This window comes from Mobula hypostoma, chromosome 12 (genome assembly GCF_963921235.1).
Source record: "Mobula hypostoma chromosome 12, sMobHyp1.1, whole genome shotgun sequence".
NCBI classification, from domain to species: domain Eukaryota; kingdom Metazoa; phylum Chordata; class Chondrichthyes; order Myliobatiformes; family Myliobatidae; genus Mobula; species Mobula hypostoma.
Window position 1 is genome coordinate 109,778,507 of NC_086108.1, and position 12,244 is coordinate 109,790,750.

At 44.3% G+C, this 12,244-nt stretch overlaps 1 protein-coding gene across 1 annotated transcript in view; it reads right to left on the minus strand.

Annotated features, from left to right (window-relative positions):
- Nucleotides 1–4,829: 4,829 nt before the first annotated feature.
- Nucleotides 4,830–12,244, minus strand: part of ttll7 (tubulin tyrosine ligase-like family, member 7) — a 237,876-nt gene continuing 230,461 nt past the window's right edge. Inside the window, exon 24 of the transcript XR_010019956.1 lies at nt 4,830–4,940. The gene's annotated coding sequence lies outside the window, so the exon portion shown is untranslated. The remainder of the gene's footprint in view (nt 4,941–12,244) is intronic.

Consider the following 12,244-nt stretch of genomic DNA (forward strand, 5'->3'; position numbering starts at 1 on the left):
CACCTCCCCCTCGTACCCCAGCTGTTACTCATTTTTATGCACACATTCTTTCTCTCACTCTCCTTTTTCTCCCTCTGTCCCTCTGAATATACCTCTTGCCCATCCTCTGGGTCATCCCCCCCCCCCCGTCTTTCTTCCCAGACCTCCTGTCCCATGATCCTCTCGTATCCCCTTTTGCCTATCACCTGTCCAGCTCTCGGCTCTATCCCTCCCCCTCCTGTCTTCTCCTAGCATTTTGCATCTCCCCCTCCCCCTCCAGCTTTCAAATCCCTTACTCACTCTTCCTTCAGTTAGTCCTGACGAAGGGTCTCGGCCTGAAACGTCGACTGCGCCTCTTCCTATAGATGCTGCCTGGCCTGCTACGTTCACCAGCAACTTTGATGTGTGTTGCTTGAATTTCCAGCATCTGCAGAATTCCTGTTGTTTATATTTAAAGTGGAGGTTGATAGGCTCTTGATTAGTCAGGGTGTCAAAGGTTACGGGGGAAGGCAGGGAGAATGGGGCTGAGAGGTATAATAAATCGGCCATGATGGAATGACGGACAAGACTCGAAGGGCTGAATGGGAGCTGAACTACACAACTACACAGAAGGCACTGACTATTTTTGTTATTTTCCATCCTTTTGCAATCAGATTCAGATCTAATATCATCGTCATATGTTGTGAAATTTGTTTTATATATATATAATTAAATTAATTAAGTAGTGGAAAGAAATAGTGAGGTAATGTATCATACCCAAAATTCTGGAGGAACTCAGCAGGTCAGGCAACATCTATGGAAAAGAATAAACACTCAACGTTTCAGGTGAGACCCTTCATCAGGATTGAATATTTTAATTTCAGTGAGGTCATGTACATGGGTTCGATGTCCATTCAGAAATGTGATGGCAGAGGGGAAGAAGCTGTTCCTAATGCATTGAGTGTGTGTCTTCAGGCTCCTGTACCTCCTCCCTGATGAGACCAATGAGAAGAGGACATGTCCTGTGTGATGGAGGTCCTTAATGATAGATGCTGCTTTTTCTGAAACATCACCTTTTGAAGATGTGCTTGAAGGTTGGGAGGCTAGTGCCCATGATGAAGCTGGATGAGTATGAAATCTTCTCTAGCTTTCCTTTCCACTCTTTCTTTCTCTTTTGGTCTAACAACCTCTTGCCCTTTATTTCACACAATTGCAGTAGATTCCTGTTAATTGGGCCATTGGTTAATCGGGGTAGTCAATAAGAAAATAGCTGGATTCCCTTTGTTTATTTGGGACACTATGCTGTTTAATTGGGACAGGAGACTGTTGCTGAAGTTTTTAACTAGTGTCAGCCATGTGCACGTGTGTTCTTTAGACACTACACCATGCTTAGAGCAAAGAGTTTTAAATAGCATCATTTGCAGGTATTTGTGTTCAAAAGCAATGATTTTTGACACTGATAGTTGGCAAGAAATAATCAGTAAAACAGTCAATCTGAAGAACATGACAACATACACTGGATAATTCCTCTGTTGATAACTATCAGGAATTAATACGCAGTTTTATAGTACCATAGTGTTCTAATTTGTTCTGATGATGGCTGATTCTTCGCTTGCGAAGATCAGGAGGGAAGAAGTGTCCTCAGGAGCGATGGCATGATCGTTGGTGACTGTAGAGGCCAATTCTGGATCAGCAGACTCTGGAGCAGTAGGGACATGGGGATGACTGGGATGAAATGGCTCTCATAGTGCTCTGTCCACCGCCTCATGCCGGCTTCCTTGCCTGACAGCAGGCTGGAGCCTTCCGAATCTGACGATTCAGGCCATGCCTTATGCGCAGTGGTTCGTAGAATGCTCGAATGTTCACGATGTCTGTAGAGTGCTGTGTTCATTCTGCTAGGGAAGTCCACCAATCATTCTGCGTCCATCTCAGATTGGCTCGGAGGGTGCTGCAGGCAGCATTGTATTCTGCTACGGCCATTGGGTCTAGACAGCAGCAATTAATAGGAGGGGCGTTTCTTTTGCAGAAATTTCCGGATTGCAATATTGTTTTCATCAAACCAGTCCTCATTTCTTCTTGAGGAGTACCCAGCTACATCAACAGCCAATCTTCAGCTGCTCCCATTTCTTTCCTGTGTCAGAGTCTGAGCTTGGGGTACCTTTGCTGTCCAGTTTCTTCCTTAGCTTGATCTGGAATACATCTCAGAGGCCAAAGAGCTTACCCACCTGGAGTCTCTTTGACCATGGTCCCCATTTCCCTATTGTTGGCTTGATAGCCAGTCTGACTTTCCCTCGACCAGTCTGTGATCCGTATAACAGTCTGCACTTGGCATGACCCTGGTGTGTAGAACATCTGACGCATCCTTTTGGCGCACCAGGATGTAGTCCAGGAGCTGCCATTGTTTGGATCGGGGTTTTCTCCAGGTTGGCTTTCCGCTGAAACAGCATATTTTTTATAACCAGGCCTAGTTCTGTGCAGAGCTCCAGAGGCATCATAGTTTCTGCCACCATGATGGCCTAAGATTCCTGGCCATACCTTGATACCCCTACCCACTCTGGCATTGAAATCACCTAGGATGGTGATCTTGTCTGCCTCAAATGTTTCCAACAGGAGGGAATTCAGCTCCCCGGAGAATGCCTCTTTGTTCTGTATTTCATTTAAATACATAATTTGTTACTCAGTTAAATAAAATGGTAGCTTGTCTTTTTAACTTAGAGTATTTGGTGCAGCCGCTTAATAGGGCCAAAATGTACTGGTCCTGATGTGCCCCAGTTAATCGGATTCCTCTGTGTTTTGTGGGTCTGCATGCCTTTCTGTCAAGTCAGTCAGAAGCAAGTCAGAACCACTTTTTCAGAATTGCCACAATGATCAAAATCTCCCCGAGCTGCCTGGAGCTGTCATTGGAAATAGCAATTGACTTATTCCTCTGGGATTTCTTTGAAAAGCGGTTCACCTTAAAACATTTCCCAAGGGAAACTACTTCATAAATATCATTACAATGCCTGCTCTGTGCAATGTATCATTAGATCACTTGATCACTGTCAAATATCATGTTCGACAGTCTTTTTCTGAGCGATGTTAATGCAGGGACATGGAAAATTTTCCACTTCAGATACCCCTTAGCGCTGGTATCTACCAGTCCTAGAAGTGTCACAGCAAGGGTTTGATAGTGTATAAAGCTCCATTTAAACTGCCTTTCAGTTCCAACTTCACTCATTCATTTGCTGCCATGAGAGATGACATGGGAAAAGAGATTCTTTCTGCCTTGGGATTGGGCTCCTCACAGCAAGGGAGGTAGAAAAGGCATTTGCTGGAGAATTGCTTAGAGATTGTGGAGGCATTAGTAATGATCTTTCAAGAATCACTAGAGTCTGGAATGGTTCCAGAGGATGGGAAAATTGCAAATGTCACTCCACTCTTTAAGAATGGAGAGAGGCAGAAGAAAGGAAGTTAATCTGAGTTCCATTTAGCCTGGCATCTATTATTAAGGATGAGGTCTCAGCGTACTTGGAGGCATGTAACAAAATAGGGCAAAGTCAGCATGATTTCCTTAAGGGGAAATCTTGCCTGACGAATCTGTTGGATTTCTTTGAGGAAATAACAGGCAACATAGAACATAGAATAGTACAGCACAGTACAGGCCCTTCGGCCCACAATGTTGTGCCGACCCTCAAACCCTGCCTCCCATATAAGCCCCCACCTTAAATTCCTCAAGATAGACAAAGGAGAATCAATGGATGTTGTTTATTTGGATTTTCAGAAGGCCTTTGATAAGATGCTGCACATGAGACTGCTTAATAAGATAAAAGCTCGTGATATTACAGGAAAGATACTAGCATGGATAAAAGATTGACTAACTGGCAGGAGGCAAAGAGTGGGAATAAAGATATTCTTTTCTGGTCGGCTGCTGGTGACTAGTGGTGTTCCACAGGGATCAGTGCTGGGGCTGCTTCTTTCCACGTTATATGCCAGTGATTTGGATGATGAAATCATTGGCTTTGTGCCCAGGTTTGCAAACAATACAAACAGAGGTGGGGCGGCAGGTAGTGTTGTGGAAACAGGGAGTCAGCAGAAGGTCTTGGACAAATTAGGAGAATGGACAGAGAAGTGGCAGATGTGATATCGTGTCAGGAATTGTAGGTCATGCACTTTGGTAGAAGGAATAAAGGTGTGGACTGTTTTCTAAGTGAGCAGAAAATTCAAAAATCCGAGGTGCAAGGGGACTTCGGAGTCCTCACACAGAATTCCCTTAAGGTTAATTTACAGGTTGAGTTGGTGGTAAGAAAGGCAAATGCAATGATAGCATTCATTTTGAGGGGACTAGAATACAAAGCAAGGATGTAGGCTTCGCTTGGAGTATTGTGAGCAGTTTTGTGCACCCTATCAAAGAAAAATGTGCTGGCATTGGAGAGGGTCCAGAGGAGGTTCACAAGAATGATCCCAGAATGGAAGGGTTTAATGTATGATGGCTTTGGGCTTGTAGTCACTGGAGTTTGGAAAAAATGAGGAGGAAAACTCATTGAATATTGAAAGGCCTAGACAGAGTGGATGTGGAAAGGATATTTCCTATGGTGGGGGAGTCTAGGACCAGACGGCACAGTCTCAGAAAACAGCAAGGGTTCCCTACCTGGGGTTCACAGACCCCTTGCTTAATCATATTGGTCCATGGCATAAAAAGGTTGGGAACCCCTGGAACAGAGGGATGCCCGTTTAGATCAGAGATGAGGAGGATTTTTTTTTGCCAGAAGGTGGGTGAATCTGTGGAATTCATCTCCACAGGTGGTGTGAAGGCCAAGTCACTGGGTATATTTAAGGCGGAGGTTGATAGTTCCATGATTAATCAGGGCATCAAAGGATACAGGGAGCAAGCAGGAGAATGGAGTTGACAGGGATAGTAACTCAGCCACAAGTAAATCTGCTGATGCTGGAAATCCAAACAACACACTCAAGATGCTGGAGGAACTCAGCAGGCCAGGCAGCATCTACGGAAAAGAGTAAACAGTTGATGTTTTGGGCAGAGAACCTTCATTAGAAAAAAAAAAGATGAGGTCAGAGTAAGAAGGTGGGAGGAGGGAAGGAAGAAATACAAGGCAGGTGATAGGTGAAACCAGGAGGGGGGAGGCGTGAAGTAAAGAGCTGGGAAGCTGATTGGTGAAAGAGATAAAGGGCTGGAGAAGTGACAATCTGATAGGAGAGGGTAGAAGACCAGGGAAGAAAGGGAAGGGAAGGACCATCGGAGGGAAGTGATGGGCAGGTAAGGAGATAAGGTGAGGGAGGGAAATGGGAATAGGGAATGGCAAAAGGAGGGCTCTACCAGAAGTTCAAGAAATCAATGTTCACGCCTTCAGATTGGAGGCTACCCGGATGGAATATGAAGTGTTGGTCCTCCAACGTGAGTGTGGCCTCACCGTGGCAGTAGAGGAGGTCATGGACTGACAATCAGCCATGGTGGACTGGCAGAGCAGACTTGATGGGCCAATGGCCAATTCTGCTCCTATGTCCTATGATGTTATGTTCTTAAAATCTTATGTGCATGCAACATGTCGATGCACCTTAGTCTTTCACTCAGGGAAAGGGGATCAGAATCGGGTTTAATATCACTGACCTATGTCGTGAAATTTGATAACTTTGCAGCAGCAGTACAGTACATGATAATATAGAAAAAGATTTAATAACAGTAAGCTAATATATAATTTAAATTAAATAAGTTGTGCAAAAACAGAAATAAAAGAGTAGTGAGCTGGTGTTCATGGGTTTAATGTCCATTCAGAAATCGGATAGCAGAGCAGAAGTTTTTCCTGATTCATTGATTGTGTGCCTTCAGGATTCTGTATCTCCCTCCTGATGGTAACAATGAAAAAGGGGTATGTCCTGTGTGGTGGGGTTCCTTAATGATGGACGCCACCCTTTAGAGGCACCACTCCTTAAAAATACCTTGGATATTACAGGGGCTAGCGTCCATGATGGAGCTGACTAATTTTACAACTCTCTGCAGCTTGTTTCAATCCTATGCAGTCGACCCCCACAATAGCAGACAGTGATGCAGCCAGTTAGAATGCTCTCCACATACACCTGTAGAAACTTGCTTTGATCTAAAACTAAGGGTCACAGGTTTGAAGTGGGAAGGTGGGGGAAGAAAGATTTAAAAGGTACTTGAAGGGCAACTTCTTCACACGAAGGGTGGTCAACACATGGAACAAGCTGACGGAGGAAGTGACTGAGGCAGATGTAATAACAGCACGTTCATTATTTCGAGATACAGTACAGTAACCGGTCCTTCTGGGCCAACAAGCCTGCCCAATTACACTCACGTGACCAATCAAACAACTAGCCTATACGTCTTTGGAATATGGGAGGAAACCAGAGCACCTGGAGAAAACCCACAGAGTCACAAGCCGAATGTACAAACTCCTTGCACACTGTGGCAGGAATTAAACCTGAGTCGCTGTCACTGTAATAGCACTAGGCTACCATGCTATCCACAGTGTTGATGAGGCCATTTCAATGACCATCAATACATTTCAATGACTACCAAGGGTCTTAGACCCCAACTTAGAGTTAGGCCACAGGGTTTGTGGCCTAACTTGTCCTTGCTGACCAAGTTGTCTACCAGAGCCTGCATGTGGCCCACATCCCTCAAAACTCACCCTTTGCATGCACCTCTCTGAATAATAACATTTGAGCAACAAAGATCTTGTTTCCTGAATACTTTTAGGTGTACCTTATGGATTTTGGGCTGCTGATCATGAAAATTGGCATGAATTTTCCCAATCAGACACCTTTTTTAAAAAAAATCACCTATATTTGTGATTTCAATTCATCATTCAAGTCAGAATAACCGGTCCACAGATCAAACAGGTCATCAATGAAAGGTAATTTTAAAAACTTCTAGAGGGACCAGAGAAAATCACATGGAAGGCATTCAAGGATGTTGCTGAAAGTTTTCCTGGCAACTGCAGAGCTGCAAACTACATGCAGCTGGTTGACAACATGCTTCAAGCATACAAAATCATAAGTGCAACATGACTAAGAACTCATTTTCTGCATTCCCATTTAGACTTCTTCCCTGTAAATCTAGGCTCTGTCAATGTCAAGGATGGTGCAAGGTTTCACCAGGACATTGTAGTTATGGAGAAATGGTATCAGGGCAACTGGAATCCATCAATGCTGGCTGATTATTGTTGGACACTTAAGCAAGAAGCCTCAGACATAAGTACAAATGAAAATCCTCAACAAAACATTTTTAGCTTAGTTGAACTATTACAAATCATCAGCAATGTTATGTAATTAAAAATGTATTATATTCAATAAAAGTTAATTTCTTGTTTTTCCAAAATCCTACATGATACAAACAGTCTGACATTATATTTGTGTTCAGCTTCAAGAAGTCTATCATAAACAAAAAAAATTCAGAGGAAGCACTTTTGAAAAATTTTGTTGTCCAATGCAGTAGTAATAATAATAATAATAATAATGATAACTATTTAAAGTACTTTTCATGCAGATGATGTAGTTCAAAGTGCTTTACAATGGGATAAGAGTACAAACATTAAAATAAAATAAAAATAAAAATAAATATCAATATAAAAGACAAAAAGATGCAAGTTAAAAGCAAGGTTAAATAAATAAGTTTGGAGTTGGTGTTTAAATGTCAACTAAGTCTGCATCCCTTATAGTTTTAGATATTGAATTCCACAGATTCAGAGCATAGTTCAAAAAAGCTGACCTGCCAATTATCTTTTGAGGGAGATTGTTTCAATTTAAGAGAGTGGTGGAAGTAGAGCTGAGAGCTCCAGCTGGATGTAAAACAAAAGTGATTCTGTGATGGACTCCAGCCCTAGACCATTAAGAGCTTTAAAAACAATAAGAGAATGTCTTTTAAATGTAATTGCACTCCCCTCTACTAACTCCTCTAGCATGCTTTTCCACATATCTACTTCCCTCTGTGTGAAAAACTTCCCCCTCAGTCTCTCTTAAATCTTTCTTTTTTCACTATAAACCTTTGCCTATTGTTTTAAACTCTCTTTAGAATGGCCATTACCTTATAGAGTCATAGAATTCATCGAACACTATAGCACAGCGACAGGTCCTTTGGCCGTCCAGTCTGTGACGAACTATTAATCTGCCCAGCCCATCAATCGGCACTTCATACCCCACCTTCCAAAGCAACACACGCAAGATGCTGGAGGAACTCAACAGGTCAGGCAGCATTAATGGAAATGAACAAACAGTTGACATTTTGGGTTGAGACTCTTCTTCAGGGTGAAGAAGGTTGTCGGCCCGAAACATCGACTGTTTGTTCATTTTGCGTGTGCTCCTTTGGATATCCAACATCTGCACACTTTCTTGTGTTGCAGCAATGCCCCCCCCCCAACCCATCCATGTACCTATCCATACTTCTCTTATATGCTGAAATCAAACCCACATCCATCACTTCCACTGGCAGCTCATTCCACACTCTCACCATCCCCTGAGTGAGAAGTTCCCCTCATGTTCTCCCTAAACATTTCACCTTTCACCCTTAACCCATGACCTCTAGTTGTAGTCTCACTGAACCACAATGGAAAAAACCTGCTTGCATTTACCCAATCAATCCCTTCAAATCTCCTTTCAATCTTCTACATTCTTATCTGTACCCCTCATTTTATAAACCTCTGTAAGGTCATCTGTCAGTTCAGTTCTCGTTTATTGTCATTTAGAAACGCATGCATTAAAAAATGATACAACGTTCCTCCAGAATGATATCACAAGAAAACACATAGACAAACCAAGACTAAAACTGACAAAACCACATAATTATAACATATAGTTACAACAGTGCAAAGCAATACCGTAATTTGATAAAGAGCAGACCATGGGCATGGTAAAAAGAAGTCTCAAAGTCCCGACAGACTCATCATCTCACGCAGGCGGCAGAGACGCAGGGGGAGGAACTCTCCCCACCATGAACCTCCAAGTGCAGCCAACTCACCGATGCAGCACCATTGGAAACACCCGACCGCAGCGGACTCTGAGTCCGTCCGAAAACTTCGAGCCTCCGACCAGTCCGTCCAACACAGCCTCTCCGAGCACCATCCTCTGCCAAGCGCTTCGACCCCACCCCGGCCGCCGAGAAACAAGCAAAGCCGAGGACTCAGGGTCTTCTCCTCCGGAGATTCTGCACCACACAGTAGCAGCAGCAGCGAAGCGGGCATTTCAGAAGTTTCACCAGATGTTCCTCCGTGCTCTCACGTCCGTCTCCATCAAATCAGGATTGTGCATGGCACCCTACTTGACAAATAACAGACATCACCACCGGAGTGGCCGCTGCGAGCTGTGTCGCGCCGCCATCTTCCCACCAGTCAGCCTCCTACTCTGCGAGGACAAAGTCCCAGCCTATTCAGCCTCTCCTGATAAATCAAGCTATCTTGTCCCAGCAACATCCTTAGGAATCCTTTCTACTCCCTTTCAAACTCCAGTTATGACCCCATGACTGAACTAAAAGTCACTGGACTAATAGCTGAACATAGAAGAACATAGAACGTAGCACAGTAGCAGCCCTTTGAACCACGGTGTTGGGCTATCTTTTTAACCTACTCGAAGATCAATCTAACCCTTCCCTCATGCATTGATTTCCATTTTCCACCATCCATTAAGAGTCTCTTAAATGACCCTAATGTATCTGCCTCTACCACCACTCCTGGCAGGGTGTTCCATGCACCAACTACTATGTATAAAGAAACCACCTCAGGCATCTTCCTATATTTTCCTGCAATCATTTATAATTATAGCCCTCGATTTAGCTATTTCATCCCTGGGGAAAAGGCGCTGTTTAAGCGGGAGGTTTGAGTGGTTTGTAATAGGTACCATTCCCCCAAGATGACGTGGCCTCCTGTCCAATTCCGGCACTGTGGGACACGTTTCAGAGGATCTGTCCTGGGCCCAGCATGTAAGTGCAATTACAAAGAAAGCATGGCAGTGCCTCTACTTCCTTAGAAGTTTGTGAAGGTTTGTCATGACAGCTAAAACTTTGACAAACTTCTGTAGATGTGCGGTGGAGAGCATATTGACTCGTTGCGTCACAGTCTGGTATGGAAACACCAATGCCCTTGAATGGAAAATCCTACAAAAAGTGGTGGATATGTCCAATTCATCAGGGGTAAGACCCTCCACTCCATTGAGCACATCTACATGGAACGTTTTTGCAGCAAAGTGGCATCCATCATCAGGGACTCCATCACCCAGGCCATGCTCTCTTCTCACTACTGCTATCAGGAAGGAGGTACAGGAGCCTCAGGATCCACACCACCAGGTTCAGAAACAGTTGTTACTCCTCAACCATCAGGTCCCTGGACCAGAGGGATAACTTCATTCACCCCATCACTGAACTGTTCCCACAACCTATGGACTCATTTTCAAGGATTCCTCATCTCATGTTCTTGATATTTATTGCTTATTTATTTATTTATTATGATTTCTTTGCACAGTTTGTTGACTGGTTGTTTCTCTGTCCCATTGCATGTGGTCTTCCACTGATTCTATAGTGTTGTTTGGATTTACTGTGAATGCCCACAAGAAAACGAACCTCAGAGTTGTATGTGGTGATATACATGTACTTTAATACTAAATTTACTCTGAACTCTGAACAGGTAGAGCACAAATAACATCAGCAAAGGAGAAAGTACTAATGGACTCATGTGGGCAGGTCAAAGGCGCACTGCCCTGAAAGATCTTACTTCATTTGCTACTGGACCTTCTGTATGTTTTGAAGAAGGAAATACTCAGTCTTTATTTTGACATACAGCACAGTAACAAGCCCCTCCAGCCAAACAAGCCCATACTGCACAATTATATGCATGTGACTGATAAATCTACCAACATGCACATCTGGATTTGCACATGTGGCAAAGTTGTTTCCCATGATGGGGGAGTCTAGTACGAGAGGGCATGACTTAAGGATTGAAGGGCGCCCATTCAGAACAGAGATGCGAAGAAATTTTTTTAGCCAGAGGGTGGTGAATCTATGGAATTTGTCGCCACGGGCGGCAGTGGAGGCCAAGTCATTGGGTGTATTTAAGGCAGAGATTGATAGATATCTGAGTAGCCAGGGCATCAAAGGTTATGGTGAGAAGGCGGGGGAGTGGGACTAAATGGGAGAATGGATCAGCTCATGATAAAATGGCAGAGCAGACTCGATGGGCCGAATGGCCGACTTCTGCTCCTTTGTCTTATGGTCTTATGGAATGTGGGAATAAACCTGAGCTCCTAAAGGAAACCTACATGGTCATGGGGAGAACATACAAACTCCTTACAGGCAGCGGTGGGAATTGAATCTGCCTCTCTGGCGTTGTGTTAGCGTTATACTATTACTCTACTGCACCATCCACTCAATGGAAAAGACATGGTGATCCACCAGTATTTAATGGCAGTGGTGAACCCAGCACGTTACCGCTCTCCCCTCTCCTTAGAGCTGCACTCCTATCACAGGCACTGATCTCTTCCGTGAGCAAACGGTGCATGGAGGTGCCACGCAGGGAAGGCCATCCATAGTGTCCCAGCATAAACGGGCCCTGGATTGGCATTCAGTTCCAGCAATTGAGAGGTTAACTCATCTACTCATCCAGGGAAGTAACTGCAAAGTATACATATCCCAAGCAACGCACGCACACACAAGATGCTGCAGGAACTCAGCAGGCCAGGCAGCATCTCCGGAAATGGATACGCGGTTGATATTTCCGGCCGACACCCTTCACTAGGAATGGAAAGGAAGGAGAAAGTAGCCACGATAAGGTGGTGGGGGGAGGGGAAGGAGTAAACGCTGGCAGGTGATAGGTGAGACCAGGTGAAGGGGAAGGTAGATGGGTGGGAGTGGGGATATGATGTAAGAAGCTGGGAGGTGATTGATGGAAGAGGTAAAGGGCTGAAGGAGAAGGAATCTGATAGGAGAGGAGAGTAGACCATGGGAAAAAGGAAAGGAGGAGGGGGAACCAGAGGGAGGTAATGGGCAGGTGAGAAGAGGAGTGGGAGAGAAACCAGAATGGGGAATGAAAAAAGAGAATAGGAAATTGAGGGGCTTTAACCCTCTTAGGTTAAACGAGACCTGGGTGTCATTATACACCAGTCATTGAAAGTGGGCATGCAGGTACAGCAGGCGGTGAAAAAGGCGAACGGTATGCTGGCATTTATAGCGAGAGGATTCGAGTACAGGAGCAGGGAGGTACTACTGCAGTTGTACAAGGCCTTGGTGAGACCACACCTGGAGTATTGTGTGCAGTTTTGGTCCCCTAATCTGAGGAAAGACATCTTT